The sequence below is a fragment of the Anser anser genome (genome assembly GCF_964211835.1).
Source record: "Anser anser genome assembly, chromosome: 16".
In the NCBI taxonomy this organism is placed as follows: Eukaryota; Metazoa; Chordata; class Aves; order Anseriformes; family Anatidae; genus Anser; species Anser anser.
Window position 1 is genome coordinate 8,227,255 of NC_139737.1, and position 15,868 is coordinate 8,243,122.

At 41.5% G+C, this 15,868-nt stretch overlaps 1 long non-coding RNA gene across 1 annotated transcript in view; it reads right to left on the reverse strand.

Moving 5' to 3' along the window:
- Window positions 1–354: 354 nt before the first annotated feature.
- Window positions 355–15,868, reverse strand: part of LOC310882536 — a 77,834-nt gene continuing 62,320 nt past the window's right edge. The window contains exons 2-3 of the long non-coding RNA XR_014573008.1: window positions 8,414–8,518; window positions 355–7,094 (exon numbers count right to left, since the gene is read on the reverse strand). This is a non-coding gene — a long non-coding RNA (uncharacterized lncRNA). The remainder of the gene's footprint in view (window positions 7,095–8,413; window positions 8,519–15,868) is intronic.

The window sequence follows — 15,868 nt, forward strand, 5'->3', positions numbered from 1 at the left end:
CACGGAAAAGCAGGCAGGCCCCTTGGATTCAGCACGCACACGGTTCGGTGTCACAGCTCCTTTCCACCACCTCTACTAGCACGCACTTACAAAAAGAGCCCAGATGCCCCAAAAAAAAAAGCTCGTGGTAAGAACGGATTTGGGCCAGTGAGCAGTAACCTGCAATGCCCCAAATCCCTTATATCACATTCTAGATAACATTTCTGTTCTCTGTGTTTGTGAACTGCAAATTATTATAATCCAATTCATGGAAAACAGAATCCTAAAAAGATGAAAAGGCAATGTTTAGAATTTATATAAGAAATATAGCACCGTAAATATTTTTAATTGGTACTATGAATTACATTTGGTTTATGCTGCTTGTACTGTGCACTGCACATGTTTTGAAATCAGTAGTTTATGACTGAGGCTGGCTCATGGTTTCCACCGAATGCACACTAAGAACTGGGATATGAGAGTACAATAAATACTGCTGAATAAATGGGAAAACTTTTCACTGCAGAAGTAATGTATTTTTCCTGAGTCTCTCTCCTCCTTATCTTGACAACAGAATTTGATTGTCTTCAACCTATCTGGAAAAAAAATAAATCAGAAAATGCCAAGTTTTCAAAGAAGAGAGGGAAATGTTTGCTCTGCTGGCCAAGGGTGTCTGAAATCCAGGTTTAAATTCCTTTTCTCTCTAAATCAACCTAAATGGGTTGGTTAGCTACGTTTTGCCAAGCAGGCAGGTAACCTTTGAAGTTTTGAGGCTTTTAGCGTCACCCTAGAGCACAGCTCAAGTGTTTGGTGGTTTTTTTTTCCCCAATGAAAATATCTTTTGAGGATGAGAAATCAGTTTCCTTCTCAACTCCATTTTTAAACAGCAAGTCAGAACAAAGCTATCTACTTCCTTCATGCTTTTAAGAGGTTTCTCTTTCTCTGCACCTTGTAATAACAGCAATTCAGAGGCGTATAAGAAGTGACAAATAAGAAGCTAATGGCACAGGGGTGTTCTCCTTCCTACAACAGTACAGCCAGCTGCCTACAAGAAGGGAGAAAGGCAGAAGAGAAAGTTAGACCACCCCTCACTTTCTTGTGTGGATGAACCCCAAAGGCTTTCAGTCTCACCCAAATCAGGCCTACTGGCGCATAGGGCAGGTACACGGCCGTGACACACGCACACTACAAGGACAACTTCTGCATTCAGAATCGTGCATTAAATTTTGAAAAAGTCTGACCCCAAATTATCAGATCTTCATAAACTGGAAAAAACATTTCTTTAAGGTAGCCAGGCTTGCATAACAAAGCTAACGCATGCCCTTCACACAACATCAGTGAAAGCTCAGTGAATTGTTAAATGCATTTAAATTCGATTGCATCAGGAAGATGAATCCTCTCCACAAAAGATTTTCAATAACCCTGAAATGGCAAAAGAGTGAAATTACTCTGCTAAAATCTAAGGCACTCTGAGTTTTTCTCACATTTTTGTTTATGGCGTTAAGCTGCCAGGTAGGGCTGCCGCAGCAGCCCACAGAGCAGCGCAAGATAATGCTCTGCGTTCAGTAACGCAAGTGTGCGCCAAGAAGTAGTCAGCTGGAGCATATCAAAACAGCTCCAGGGACCTTCAACAGCAAGAGCTCTTAGAAAGAAGCCCTTAAGCATTGAACTGAGACAGTGAACTCTGATGGACCGCCCAGGCCACCCCAGGAAACTAATAGCTGTGCCCATTGTAGGTGATCCATGCTTTATCTTATCAAAACGACATGCATCTGTAGAGGTTCAAAGACATCTCTTGTGCACTTCTTGGAAAACAACTGCACAATCGTTCTTGTTGGCTGAACTGTCATTAGTAACAGCCTCCTTTCCACTCCTCTTCCTGAAAGCAATGGAACTACCTCAGAATACAAAAACCTGCAATGTGCTAGTAAGGATATAGTCTCAGAGGTGTATTTTCAATCCTCCAGCATCCCAATCCTCTGCTGTTGCAGTTTTACCCTCTGCGTCCATGTATGTGCATCAGCCCTGAGGTCTCTGTGACTGCCACCTACCAGCACGTAGGTGGGATTGGTTTCCCTCGTTCAGCCGTGGGTGCAAAATATTTCTCCTTTTTTGCAGACAGTTATTTTGAGACCTACCTCTCTTCTTGGTGACATTAGCTTATCTCTTAGTTTTATATTGATAACAGAGCATTAGCATGCACAACTGCAATTCGTATTTTATTATTTTCCTACCTCATAAAATATAGAAATTTAAATCACCAAGGAATTAGAGGAATGAAAGGAGCATTATGTTTAAGCAGCTACAAAATGTGGTTTACGTCATGTAATGGGACATGTTTAATGTGGTTTTACACAGCAACCTTTCATCATTTACATTTGCCTCTGGCTTAATAAACTCTGTCATTCTGTTTATGTTTGTTACAGTTGGATATAAATGCTTCCCAGGCAGCATCCCCATGAATCACACCTGGAACATGGAAATTGGCAATCAACATTTTCATACATCACTTATGTGCTTCTGCCTCTCAGCCTTAAGCTTTAATATTTTATTTAGGAGTGTGCCAAGTGCTTTCAATTATACTTGATGGCCAGCCACGAGCACTGATATCAAACAGTGTGAAGTGATGTAAGGTTTCAGCCTGCCAACCTCACTCTGAATTATATCCTGTTCCAGGAGTCATCATGCTGATGGGGCTGCATACATCCTCTGGCTTACTGAAGGAGGTGAAACGCGGTCTGTGATATGCATTTTGTGGTAACTACAACAGCTAAGTGTCCTTCTCCACAAAAGGTGATGGGCTCAGTGACAGCCCCCCATTGGTTCCAACAGGGACAGGAATTTACCTCCAAGCTTCCGGGTACTTCGGGCATGGACAACAGCAGCGAGTAGAGACATGTTACTGAAGATGGTTCATCTGGGAGGTCATATTTCCAGATAAAGCCTTGCCTCTGTGCAGTAGCCTTCAGGTGCTGAGAAAGTCCTCCCCGAATAGCCAGGTTGGAATGCCCATATGGAGCAGTACCTCCTGAAGACATCGCAGGAGCTCAGCCTACGCTGCGATCAGTTGACTCAACATATATTTTTAAGCCTACAACCACAGTGGGATTTCACAAAAGACAGAATACATATTTGGAAACTGTCAAGAAACAGCCACCTTCACGTTGCAGCTGCCTTTGGTACGTTGGAGCTGTCGGAAGTAACAGAACTGGAAATGGGGAGGCTGGAAACACTGCGTAGGACCCACTTCTAACCCCAAGCTGCTGCAGAAGCAGCCTTTCTGGTGCTTTTTGGCATGTGCATTGAGATTTCCTGTGCAACAGCTGAGCCAAAGCTTCACTGCAGGTAGCTGTGACGTGTGTCCATGCACAAAGACTCGCTGCACAGGGACAGCCATGGCTGCTGCAGCACGGGGAGGTGGCCCCGGTGCTCCCCAGCCTTGAGCAGTGAGGAGTCTGTGGAGCTCACAGACCTCAGCACCCCTGGCTGCCTTGTGCTGTGGGGTAGCTGAGTAGGGACTTGGTGTTACAGGCACAAACTGAACGGCACGCAGAGGTTGTGCTGCTCTTGTAGCAGGGGCATGGCAATAACCTGCCCCAGCAAGTCCATGGCAGCCAGAAAATGGAAATGCCTTGACAAGCTGTTTTCCATAAATCCAAGAACATCCAGAAAGTATTAGATACAGCAATTTCACATCCAATAAAACAAGAGTAAACATTATCGATTTCTTTAAAAATCGCCTTTCATGGGCATTTTTATGCAGAAGCAGTTTTTATGTGTAGAAAAATATTCACTCTATAAAAGAGATTACAAGCACATAGATACCTAATCTCTTTCATCAGTTTTCATTAAAAATCAGTAGTGCAGGGTTGAAAGTTCTCCAAGATTTTATTAAGTTGGGCAAAGCTGGAGGAGGAATAACAAGCATGTTCACAGGAAAGAAGTTTTGGTCTTATTATCTGAACTTCCACATTTTCCACTAGTTTCTGGGCTTCTATTCTTTTCCTCCAGCACTTTCTGGCTCCTGCTCATTTTGATGTTCATAGTCTTAATTTAAATCTAGATACACTGTTTATGATACGGCATAACAAAGATTACAAATCTTGTTTGGAAGTTGCATTTTTATAGGCATGTCAAGGAATTACTTTCATAAAAATCTTCCCAAAATGCACTTTACATTTAAATAATAGACCTACCAAGTCAGCATAATAGTAGCAAAAGAGGGTGAAAGAAAGGAAGAAAAAAAAAAAGGAAATGAAACAGGTAATAAAAGACATTTTTAAATGAGATTTGGAATCAAAAGCAGTGCCAAGAACATATCTCAGTGGAAAGGAACTACCCTGCCTATTAGAGACAGCAGAGGAGAAGGCTCTTGTATAAGTCTTATAGTAGAGTAGGAGTACAGGCAAAAATCACAGTCTATATGGAAAATCACTATGGCAAGGGTAATTCTGGGATGAGAGGAGAGCCTAGTGAAGGACATGGCTGCATGTCTACATCTACAGCATCTACATCTACAGCATGCCCAGAATGGCAGGGATAACATGAAGCATGTGGAGAAAGGCATGAGTTCTCAGTTAAGCACTGGTAAACTCCAAACACAACTAAATCTCTACCCAGGACAAGACAAGAGAGGAATTTAAGACAGTAAGACATTAAGACTATGAGCAGTGTTGGCAAAAGAAATGAAGTCAAAAAAGAAATGGGCAGGCAATAAAACTTTGCTTTTAGTCTAATCACTCTCTGAAGGAGATTGCACTGTACTCAGTAACAGCATGGATAGCTTCCACTCACAGCAAACTTCATTTCATTCCAAATAATTATCAAAGACAGATTACAGCTGCTCTACTAACACATGCGTACTCTATTAAGGTATAAGAGGGAGGAGGCAACAAAAGCAGATAGCACTTCTGCATTACTTCCACATTTGCAATCACTGCAGTTAATCAAAACTCATCAAGAAAACACTGTCAATGAAATCAGGAGAAATATTACTTGAGTAACTCTTGAGACAAGATTGAAGATTTTTGCAGTACTACATTATTAAAAATGATGGGCAAGTACTGATCATTTTCTAATAACATCAAGTATAGTAATCTGCATGTTTTTAGTAGCTGCTTTTATCCAGTTTAACTGCAAAATCACTGATAACAGTAAGCTGTCAATCTCTAGCAGGTTTGGAAACCCCACTGAAACAGAAACTGTTGAATTTAAGTTTTCAAAGTATCATGAGAAAACAGTCGGAAAACATTTTTTTACTAGCTCTCACCCATGTTTTATATGACAAAAACGACTGCAAAGTAGAGCATATGATTTGAAATGCTAGATGCTTAATATGACCCAAAGTGACAAGCGTTATCGACAAGACCTTCACTAGACTTACAAGTAAATAGAATAGCACCTAGATTAAACATGTTGTAGTCAAAGTTTAAAAATTTTGTCTACTTACTGAAGATTTGACAGTGGATTTACAAAATCCACTGCAGCTTCCTGCTGTCTAAATCTTTTTTGGGTATGTCAGGACCTATTTCTAACAAAACACTGCAAGAAATATTATGATAAATCCATTATATGTTGGCTCTGATGCATTGTGCTCATGATTTGCAATGATAAAATACCCCTAATGCAACATTTTATTGCTTTCATAAATCAAATTCACAATGTCAATTACATTTGTGGTAACCTACTGTGAAAGATCTCACTCTTTTATTAGACAGATCTATTTCTGTGCAAAATACAGTGTACTCCTACCATATATCATAAAAAAACACTTCCAAAAAGTTTCTCAATGCCTGGAGTTTTCATCCAGTCTTTCTGAGTACTGGCTAATCATGTTTATCAAAGCAACAATAATTTGCAGTGAGATGGAATAGGCTTTGTTTTGCTTTGTTTTAATTTCATTAAACTCAACCTAGAGACAGACTCATTGTACCATGAAGATAGAAATCTCAACAGGTTTGAAATCTCATGTCTGAAAATCTGAGATTTCAAATAGTCAGCTTTTTCAGGCAGGATCCAAAATTTGGTTAGACTCACTACAAGCTGAAGTTATTCAGTAGAGCTATGATGATAGTTCTTTATTCTGAGACACGCACAATTAGCCATGCTGTCCATGTATGGCACTGCTTCAATTCCCTCCATCTCTATTTCCACTGTCACACCATGTATAACCAATGTTCTTATCATCTTATCTTATGAACATGGATCCAGCTTGATGGGGAGCACTGGTTTTTCTGTGTTAAGAGAATCTTCACTTCCAGACTGGGTAGAAATCTGAACTTACAGAGAAATGCGGAAATAATTAAACTAGGGGAAAAAACTACTCATGTTTAAATTTCATGCTTAGGTTCATTCACAGTTTGAAATGAAGGCATGAGTCATCAGTTCTTATTTTATTCAAACCAGGCCCCTGGAGAGTGTTAGATTACACCAAGTTACACTCTGTACTCTGGCAATTAACCAGGTTTGTTTATTGGCTGCCATTTTTCTGATCCTTCATACCAGAGAAGTAGCCTAAATTGCAGGAGCCAAAAAGCAGTGCCCATGTTACGGCACAGTGCAGCCTCCAAACAGAATGGCCATGCTGTCCCCGGGCTGCTGGAACCTCGGGGCTTCATCTCTATTAACCTGGGGCTGAAGGCCCCTGAGAGGCTCTGAACACTTTCGAGGACGTGAAGGACTGTGCACAGCTTATCACAAGAGCTGAGGCTTCAGGGTTTTTGGCTCCAACAACTTACAGGAAGCACATCCACAGAGGCATGAAGTAAAGAGAAGAGCTGCTCATCTGTCTCCGGAGCACCCCTTCCCTTTGCAACGCTAATGCCTCAGGGTGCGGAGAAAACTGTTGGATGTCACATACAACCAAGGATTAACCACAGCTTCTGAAGTTCAGACAATGCCCTTTCCTAAAGCACACGATTTTCTGACAAAAGTACTTGTAAATTAGAAGGGGCTTGTCTGTATTTAAAGGTTCCGGTAGGAAGAGACATGGGATTTTTCTTTGCTGTACATCATTATTTGTATCGAAGACATTTCCTCATTGTAATTCTGAATGAGAATGAGCACTGCTATTCACAGAATTCTCTGCACAGTCTCAGAGCTTTTCCTTTCATATGCTCCTTCAAAAAAAAAAATTTAATGTAGTGCAATTTGGTATCAACAAGAAAGAAAGCAAGAAAGAGCCCATTTCAGCATAGAGCCAAAATCCTCCTCCCAACTCAGCCCCCTGCAAAAAGACATGTATTATGGCTTTAGCTAGAGAAGACAGAATGACATTTTCCTAAATTCCTGAAAGGCATCATGTCACTTCACAGTATAATCATACAGCAAGAGCACAAAAGTCACAGAGACCTCTTGGTCACACAGGATATGGCTACAGCTCCAACTCAAGACAAATGAGATGGTGAGACTGTGATTCTGTCCTGGGTGTCCAGTGGCACCCATAAAACAGAAACTCCCAAGCAAACACGAATTTAAAGAGTTAGCTCGGCCCAACAGTTGTCTGAGATGATCTAAAGAGCCTGGGTGCACTTTTCTGTATATGGACTAGATTTCCTCACTATGTGATGAATACTGATCAGCTACACAGCCACAGAAGCATATTTCATTTGAAAGATGGAGCTGCTTGCTATATCCATAGAGAAGGGGTTTCAATAAATGCAACATATGAGACGTGGGGCTGATATATTTTTTCTTATTTGCCTACATCTCATTTTTGCACATGTACATGAGTAATAACAAAGAGGGTTAGGTTGTTAATGATCAGATTTCTGTTTCCTCAAACAGCTCCGGTGCCTTTCAATTAGTTGTTTTAACAGGAATGGGAACCCAATAAAGTTAAAGTTTCATGAATAATTTGGACTTAATTGTCATACTTCATAACAAATCACTTCACTTATACTTTCATGCTCTATTCTGTCTAAGCTTTCATTACCTTTCATACAGCATACATTTTATTCTTTAAGAATGTGACTGTGATGTTAAACAATTGCCCTCAACAGAAACATTCCTGATGGTGGGCTGTACCTTGTACCTGTCTGAGGTCATCAGAGGCTTTCATAGACTTTTACATTATGATTTAATAATCCTATTTCACTGTGTTCTAGTATTATTTTTAATAATACTTTGCATAGAATGTATGCTTGATTTGTATCTATTTTTGGTTAAAAAGGAAGGATCTGAGCCCTGCCATCCATTACACACTTTGTTATCTTCCACAAGACAGCCTTAAACAAACAAATGCTAAACTCATGTCTGCCAGTGCCTCAATACGTTGTGAGTTTGGTTATTTATTATTGTGTCTTGGTTTATTACTATAGCACCAGCACACATTAGGCTTGTTCTTTCCAACCTTCCCTCAGGCTGCTGCGACAGGAGAATGACTAATCAGTGGGGACTGCTGCTGGGCTTCTGCCTCTGCCCAGCACACAGCACGTACCTGGAAGCAAGGGGACACGCTCTGCTGAGAACTAGGATAGTCTGGTCACCACTTCATTGGCATTCCCTTCTAGTCAAATACACGCAGTCCCAGCTGAAATAAAAACTCCACAGAAAATAAGACAGAGAAGGAATTACACCAAGATAAATTCTCATCTATGAGAAGCATCTCAAAAGCAGGAAGAGTGAGGTTCCTTTTTCATTGAGATCTACAGGCCTCAAAAATCTCCTCTGAACTCTACCCTGTATGTGCCAGCACATGGCAAATCATCACATTTAGCAGTGAAAAACAATTTCCAAAATGGGAAACATTTTAATTCATCATTAGAAACTTTTTCATCAGCTTGCCCAGACCACTTCATAGAATTTATGAGCTTCATACCCATCAACACTCATTTCACTGCCAGCCTCTGACAGGCTTTTCATCTTCGGACCATTAGACCTCCGCAGTGAAGCACAAGCCTTACTTGACCCACAAACATTTTTTTTTCCACTCTCTTCCTCCAGCAGAGTTGAGAGAAAAGTGTTTGGGGCGCTTTTTTACAAGGGCTTCATCTTCAAAGAATCAAGGCCTGGCTGCACTGTCCGTATCTTCAGCCATCTGAAAGTTAGACATCTCATCCAGCACTGGCAGTGAGCCTAAGCTCCCTCTACATTTAAAAAAGAAAAAGAAGTGCATTGTATGGGTAATTCATCATCTTGTGAAGACTTCACTTCTTGTTGTTGCCTACTGAGGGAACCCAGAACCTAGTTTAGCTGAGGGGTCTTGTGCCTGGATGGTGGCTGGGAGGAGTGGAGTAAGCAGCCACTTATTTCTACCACGGCATGTGTACTGGTTTGCACACACACAGCTCCGCTCACTGTGCACAAATCAAGCTGTACATTCACTGAAGCCTGTATTCCCCCAAAATACAATCACATGAATGTACATGCATGTTTCTGGAAATAATTATAACTTTCTTGACGATATGGTGCCTGACGCACAGTCTAAAAATGCTTTTGAAAATCAACCTCCCTCTGGCAAGAGTCAAAAGAGAGGATTACATGTGCTACCTGCTAGTCAAGGATCTAACTAGTCATTCGTGTTGGCAGTTGAATGGAATGAAATACATCAGCTTACATGTAATAATTGGGTAAATAATTCTGCACCTACAATCCCAAAAGAATATTTCAAAAAAGAGACCGAAGCAAGTGAAGACACACAGAGCACCCAGGAAATGTATGTGAAGCCCCTGAGGCTTTGGGTCTCATGAAGAGTTTTGGTGTTTATTTAAAAGATTGGATTTATTTATTTTTAAAATCAGCTGCCCACATCCACTTTTCTTAGTTTTAAAATGTAAATGTTTCTTGTAATCTAAAAGCGGGCAGCATCAATAAGTAGCATTACAGGAATAAAACAGTACATCCAGTTTGCTGTCAATATAATGAAGTTTACAAGTGACAGATATCTGAACCACCCTCCAGGTGAGATCACTCACTTGGTAGCCCAGATTCACGAACAGCATTTTTCACTTTAATAAGACGAAGAAGAACAAGCAACCACATATTTCAGAGTAGGAAGCTGGAATTGCAATTAGAAGATTTTTTAAAAGAGAGAGATTGCATGTTGAGTGCTGCTGAATGAGTCATATGTCAAGACTCCAATGTAGGGAGGATGTAGGAAGAAATTCAGCATGCTGATTTCAGCATCTCCAGAATTACAAACAATTTCTACAACTGACAGATATTCAAAGATTATCTATAAACCTAAAACACAAAGGGTGATAATACATTTCTTATTAATTCAAAGTGATCTGTTTCAGAAACAGTTCAGCTCTCCTAGAACTATACCATTGCTTCTGCCCAACAGAATTGGATAAATCAGTATAGATTTGATGATGCTTTGTCTGTATAATCATATAGATTGTTAACTCCTGGGGCAGGGAGTGAATTCATTACAAATTTAAAAAGCTCAGCAAATAAAATATTAAATACTATGTTGATCACAGTCATTATCCAATAGCACTAGACCCATTACATGGTGTACCACAGGGCCAGTGGGCAGGATATTTCAAATTAGTCAATGCTATGGCTTTTTGTTACTATGATTAATGACATTTGCATGCTGCAGAAGGATCCAGTTCAGTTCCCACTGTGCCACATTCATTTCTCCAACAAAGATTACACATGCTGCCAAACCCTACCCTGTGGTCCTCTTAGTCTTTTCTTCAGGCAAAATCCCAGTAAATGCCACTGGAAGCTTTTCCTGACTAAGAACTTCATTATCTGACCTTTAATGTTATGCATGAGCATTTTGTGAGTAATGCAATTCACTAGTAACACTTTCCATCATACGATCCTACAAAAAATTCTTCTCCATCTCTTAGGATAAATTCAGCAACAGGCAATGTGAACTAGCATTGATGCCTAATGGGAAGCTCTGATCACTAACATTTGTTGTGCTGCCTCGTTCTTTGGCTTTTGGCCAGCCACTTGAGCAGTCTTTGCCTCAGTTTCTCTACCAGTGCCACATGACATTAAAGGCAGTGAAGGAATTAGCTTATCTGCAGAGCTGCTTAAAAAGCAAAAAATGAATAAAGGCCATAACCTAGTTAGGAATTAGCATTAAATATAGATTGAGAATTTCAGTTTCCTGGTTTGCTCTCATCCCCAGTACAGACTGGTGCAAGGCCAGTTACAGCTTGGGTCCAATGTATCAAGAACTGGGCCCTCAAGAAAACAGAGAAGCAGCTTCAGCCCACATGTCTGCAGCACAGGTTAAATTCACTGGAGTTGATTCTACCCAGCATTCAGGCACTGCACTTACTCAGATGTGATTTTTTTTTTTTTTTTATCCTGCTCACAGCAAAGACTGATCTCATGATATTTCGAGCTAGAGGTAAGAGAATCTTTACCTTGAGCTAACCAGTGCAGCTCTGGAAGCACCGCCATGGCTTACCTGTGTTCACCGGCTGAAGTTCAGCTGGGATGCACGCTGAAGAACAGGCTGGATGGACACAATTGCAAAAATTGGACAAGCACCATTAGAAGGGACTCCAAGCTCCTCTTTCAGATCATTAGGAAGTGGGAAAAAGTGCAAGAAGTAAAAGGATGCCTTTTAAGAGAAACAGTGAAGTATTCTTTGACTAGAATGAATGTATGAAAGGAAGGCAAGCTTCCAACACCATAAAACTCCAGCTTTTAGCTGCTTCACAAGTTCTCACAATGATTGCCCTTAAAAGCAAGTTTGGGGTTTCATCTTCAAATTGAATGAGGGAAGAAAAAACTATACCAATGATACAAAGAGACAGGGCTAATTAGAATTTCAATCTAAAGCCCAGGTATGTCCCAGATAAGAACAAAAAATGAAACAGTAGTAGAAAGCAATCCTACAATAACAGCCACCTCACTTATATGCTAATAGGATCACCACAGCCTGCAGTAATACGTGGAGTAGGGCAGCATCTCATTTTGGATCATTTGCTTTTTCCAGACTCAGAGTTCACATAGTTCTTCTCAACTCATCCCTGCTGCTCTTCCTTGCTCACCTCCATACAACCATCCCCGAGATCAGGGAGGTTTTAGTGAGTGAGCTACTCAAAACACCACTTCAGACAACAGATTTTCCAAAGCCTAAGGTGAGAAAGAATTAACTTGTTTTATCTAAAGCACTAGGTGTCAGTGCTTTCTAGAGTACTCAGCTCTGATTACTGCAGCTGACTGACCCAACCGCATACAAATACACACTGGCGCGAGCTAAGGAGACGGGAGCCTTATTTTTTGGCAGAAAAGATCGCAGATCACGCAGGAGGATGAGAGAAGGTTAACACAGTAAAGCTGCCTCTGTTTCCCAACAGCCTCATGAATTCACAAGTAGTCAGCCACGAAAAAGGACAGCTAGAAATTCCTGAGTCTGAGTTCTACTCTAGCCCTCTAACTTGGAAGAAGAATCTATTAATTAAAATATAGCTACAAAAAGCCACAAGAAGCTGCCTTTTAGAGGCAGAGATGTTTAATTATGCTGTTGAGAATAGCAAGGCAGGCAGACCACATGAACAGAGGGGTTAAAGATACAGGCTGAGAAAAAAAGATTGCAGTGGTCCTTTGCCTGGCTGACTGAGTGACTTGGCTAAGTTGCTTCATCTCAGTAAAATGAGGCTTGCGTTGAGGAATACTGCCCATACTTTCAAAGCACGTCACAGAAGGTAACATACAAGGAGCTCCACAGGAATAAAAGGAACAGTATTCAATTCTCTTTTGTTATTAATACTGTATTTCCTTTTCCTAACAAGCCAGTATGTGTGTATATAGATATATATTTTTTTTTTTTTCTGCACAGAAGTCCCAAATACCATAACACCAGAGAATCCTCAGAATAAAACACAGGCTTTAAAAATGATGGCCTGTTTAATCCCATCATTTAATCAATTTAGAAGAAGAAGGAAAGCAGGAAAAAATGGGAACAAGAGGCTGTGAAAGAATGAATACATGGGGGGGAGAGGGGGGGGGAAATCTCACACCTTGATTATGGCTCTTATTTCTCTGTTTAGAAAGCAGCTGGCTTCCATGTGTCCTAATCCCTGGCCTTCTTAAAAGCAAATATCACCACTGCTGCTTGACTGCAGATGATGGCTGTGCTGCACGAAGAGGAGTGAATTCCAGCAGTACCTCATCAGTCATCCCTTCTAACTCAGCAGCAGGGACAGCCCAGAGCATCAATCCGGTGACATTTGGGCTCCAATTATATATCATCGCATTAAAAGCTCAAGAGCTGATCTCGCAGCATTGTTCTTTCACATGGCACCCATGGATGAGATTCCTAAATGGTTTTTAAAACAAAGATAAGAGGACAGCTATAACAATTACAAGAAACTAGCCACTTTGAAGGACAATTTGCTGCGGCATTTGGTAGGGCCTCGCAGTTGTGTTTCTGGGCCTTTTGAAGCTTGTTGTTGAATAAGAATTGTAAATGCTACATAGCAGAGGTACAGCCCTCTCCAGCCTACATGAAAGCTGGCAATTACACAGCTGCAGGCAACATAAAAAGCCTTTAAAAAAAATAAAAAGAATGACACGTATAGTTTAATAACACCTCAGCCTCCTTGCTGCTCTGAAATGAGGTGCTGCTTCAGAGGCTCTGCTCCCGCCCGGCCACATCTCCAGATCTCGGTAGGGACGAGGGCCGCCGAAGGGAAGGCCCCAGGGCCTGGCTCCCCGCGGTGGCCACGCTCAGCATCCTGCAGCAAGGGACAAGGGATGGGCAGGCCAAGGCTGTGCCCTCCCCGCAGCCCCCTCTGCCTCCCCAAATTCCTCCTCTTCTCTAAGAAACCTAATTATCGAAAGAGAACTGCAGGGGCCTAGGAATCGCTTGTGTTCTTGCGGCGCTCAACTGCCATGCAGCTCCTGTTAATTAATGCTCTTGATTTGCATTTGCATTGGGCCTAACTTGATTACACACTTTGTTCCATCACCAGGGGACCGTGTAATTCCCCTGTTCAATTGCAGAGATGGGGGTATTGCTTTTCATTGATCACGATGCTGTAATTCAGGTGCAGCACGGCCCTTCACGTCAGGCCAGTGACAGATTACTTTGGTTGCCCTGTGCCATGCCTCTTTCCAGCAGCACATTACACAGCTAAGATCTTAGGGTCTCTAAAAATAAAATTGTTTCTTTCTCCCTTATTCTCTCTTCCCCGCATTTCCCCTCAAAACACACGTTCCCTCTTCCTTCCAAGAGTGCTTACAGCAAAATAGTATACACAAAATAGGAATAAAAAACACTGAATGCTAGTGAAGAGTCTTTCTCTTAACAGGCTTTCAAGACTTCTGTGCATAAACCCACCAAAATAATGAACTTTTCCATATGCTTTCTTGCAGCTCTAGCCCAAAGAGTTAATGGTGACAGAAGCATCCACACGCCCGTTTTGCAGCTTAAGGAACAAAGCCAGAAAGCCAAGGAGACTGGACCGGCACGCACCGACATCGTTACCTTTTGTCCATACCAGCTGTGAGTGCCCGTACGGACATTCGCAGAGTCTCTGGCAGGTTTAGTAGGAAATCTGATTCTTCCCTCTCCCTGCACCCTGCAATCCGTTGGGACTGAGTAGCCCGTACGGACAAATTGCTGCCTCGAGCACTTCTCCAGCTTTGCGCTCAGCAGGAGTCAGTACATTTTCCTCGGCCAAGCCTAACTTAACCTCCACTTTCTCCCGTATGTCATCACTCAATCAGCATGACACTACCACTCATGCTTCAGGCAATGAAGCTGCTCTCAAAAGCTGCCTTTCCCCCCAAAATGCAAAAGATGAGATTGTATTAGTTTGGGTTTCACAGTATTTTCACAGAAACCGTCAGCTTGCCAAGCCCTAGAAAGCCTGCAGTGCACCTCCAGCTCCCATTCACATCCATCGCTGAACCAGGCTCCCTGGCTGGATGGCATCTCCTGGGGTTTGCTGCAGCAGTTCAACAAGAGAGGGGAAAGTTCTTAACCACAGAAACGTAATACAAGAACATAATAAACCCAGTCCAAAGAGGGGCATTTAACTGATTTAATTTTTTTTTTTTTTGAACATATGCATATAAATACAGGGACCCTCAAAGATATGACCATGCGATTGAATGCCTTCATTTATTTTTTTGGTTGAAAGAAAATAATTGATACTTTGTGGTTTGCTTTCAAAATTCAGATTCTTAGTGGAGTGCTGTTCTGCGAGTTATGCAGTTGCTATACTGAAAGTCTTTCACTGAATAGAAAGAAGCTCAGGTTCTGGCTGGTGCAGACAAATATCCGCCTGCTCTCAGGCAGGTACAGGAGGTGGGTGAGCCACCTCAGCACTGAGCTCTATAGGGAAAGATGCCTTCTCCTTCCCAAGGTAAGTTAACTTTATGCCACTGCCTTTATACAAATTCTGGTATGTGCTAGATTACTTACAACTTTACAGCTTAGTTGTCTCTGCACTGAGTCACACCGTGGTGCAGATTTATCTTTAGAGAACCAAACCTCCACGGATTGTCAAATAGGGGTACCAAGCAGCCATGATCCTTGGGGCCCTTTGACATTCCCAGCCGTATATCTACAAGCTGGCCTTGCCCATAAAGTATGTAAGCACATCTCTGAATATTTTTTTCTGCTTACTTGTCAGACTCTGCAGCCAGGCATCTGGATATCAGACACTGAATTTTTTTCTGTATTTCGCACAGACTTCATTAAAAAATAACAAATACCCACTAAATACACAAGCTATTTCCCATAGCTAAGATCTGCTTTAGACTAATTTCCGTGATGTCTTCCATAACCCCAGTTGCCATTCACAGCATCATCTGGCAGAAACAGTCATGCCTATGACTGTTCAGTTTGAAGGCAACGCACAGTAAAACAAATTAATTTTATAAAAATTAATTTAAAAAAAATAAAAAATAAAGTTCCATACAGCTAACCACCATTAGACAGTCACTATTTTTGAGGTCATATAGCTTC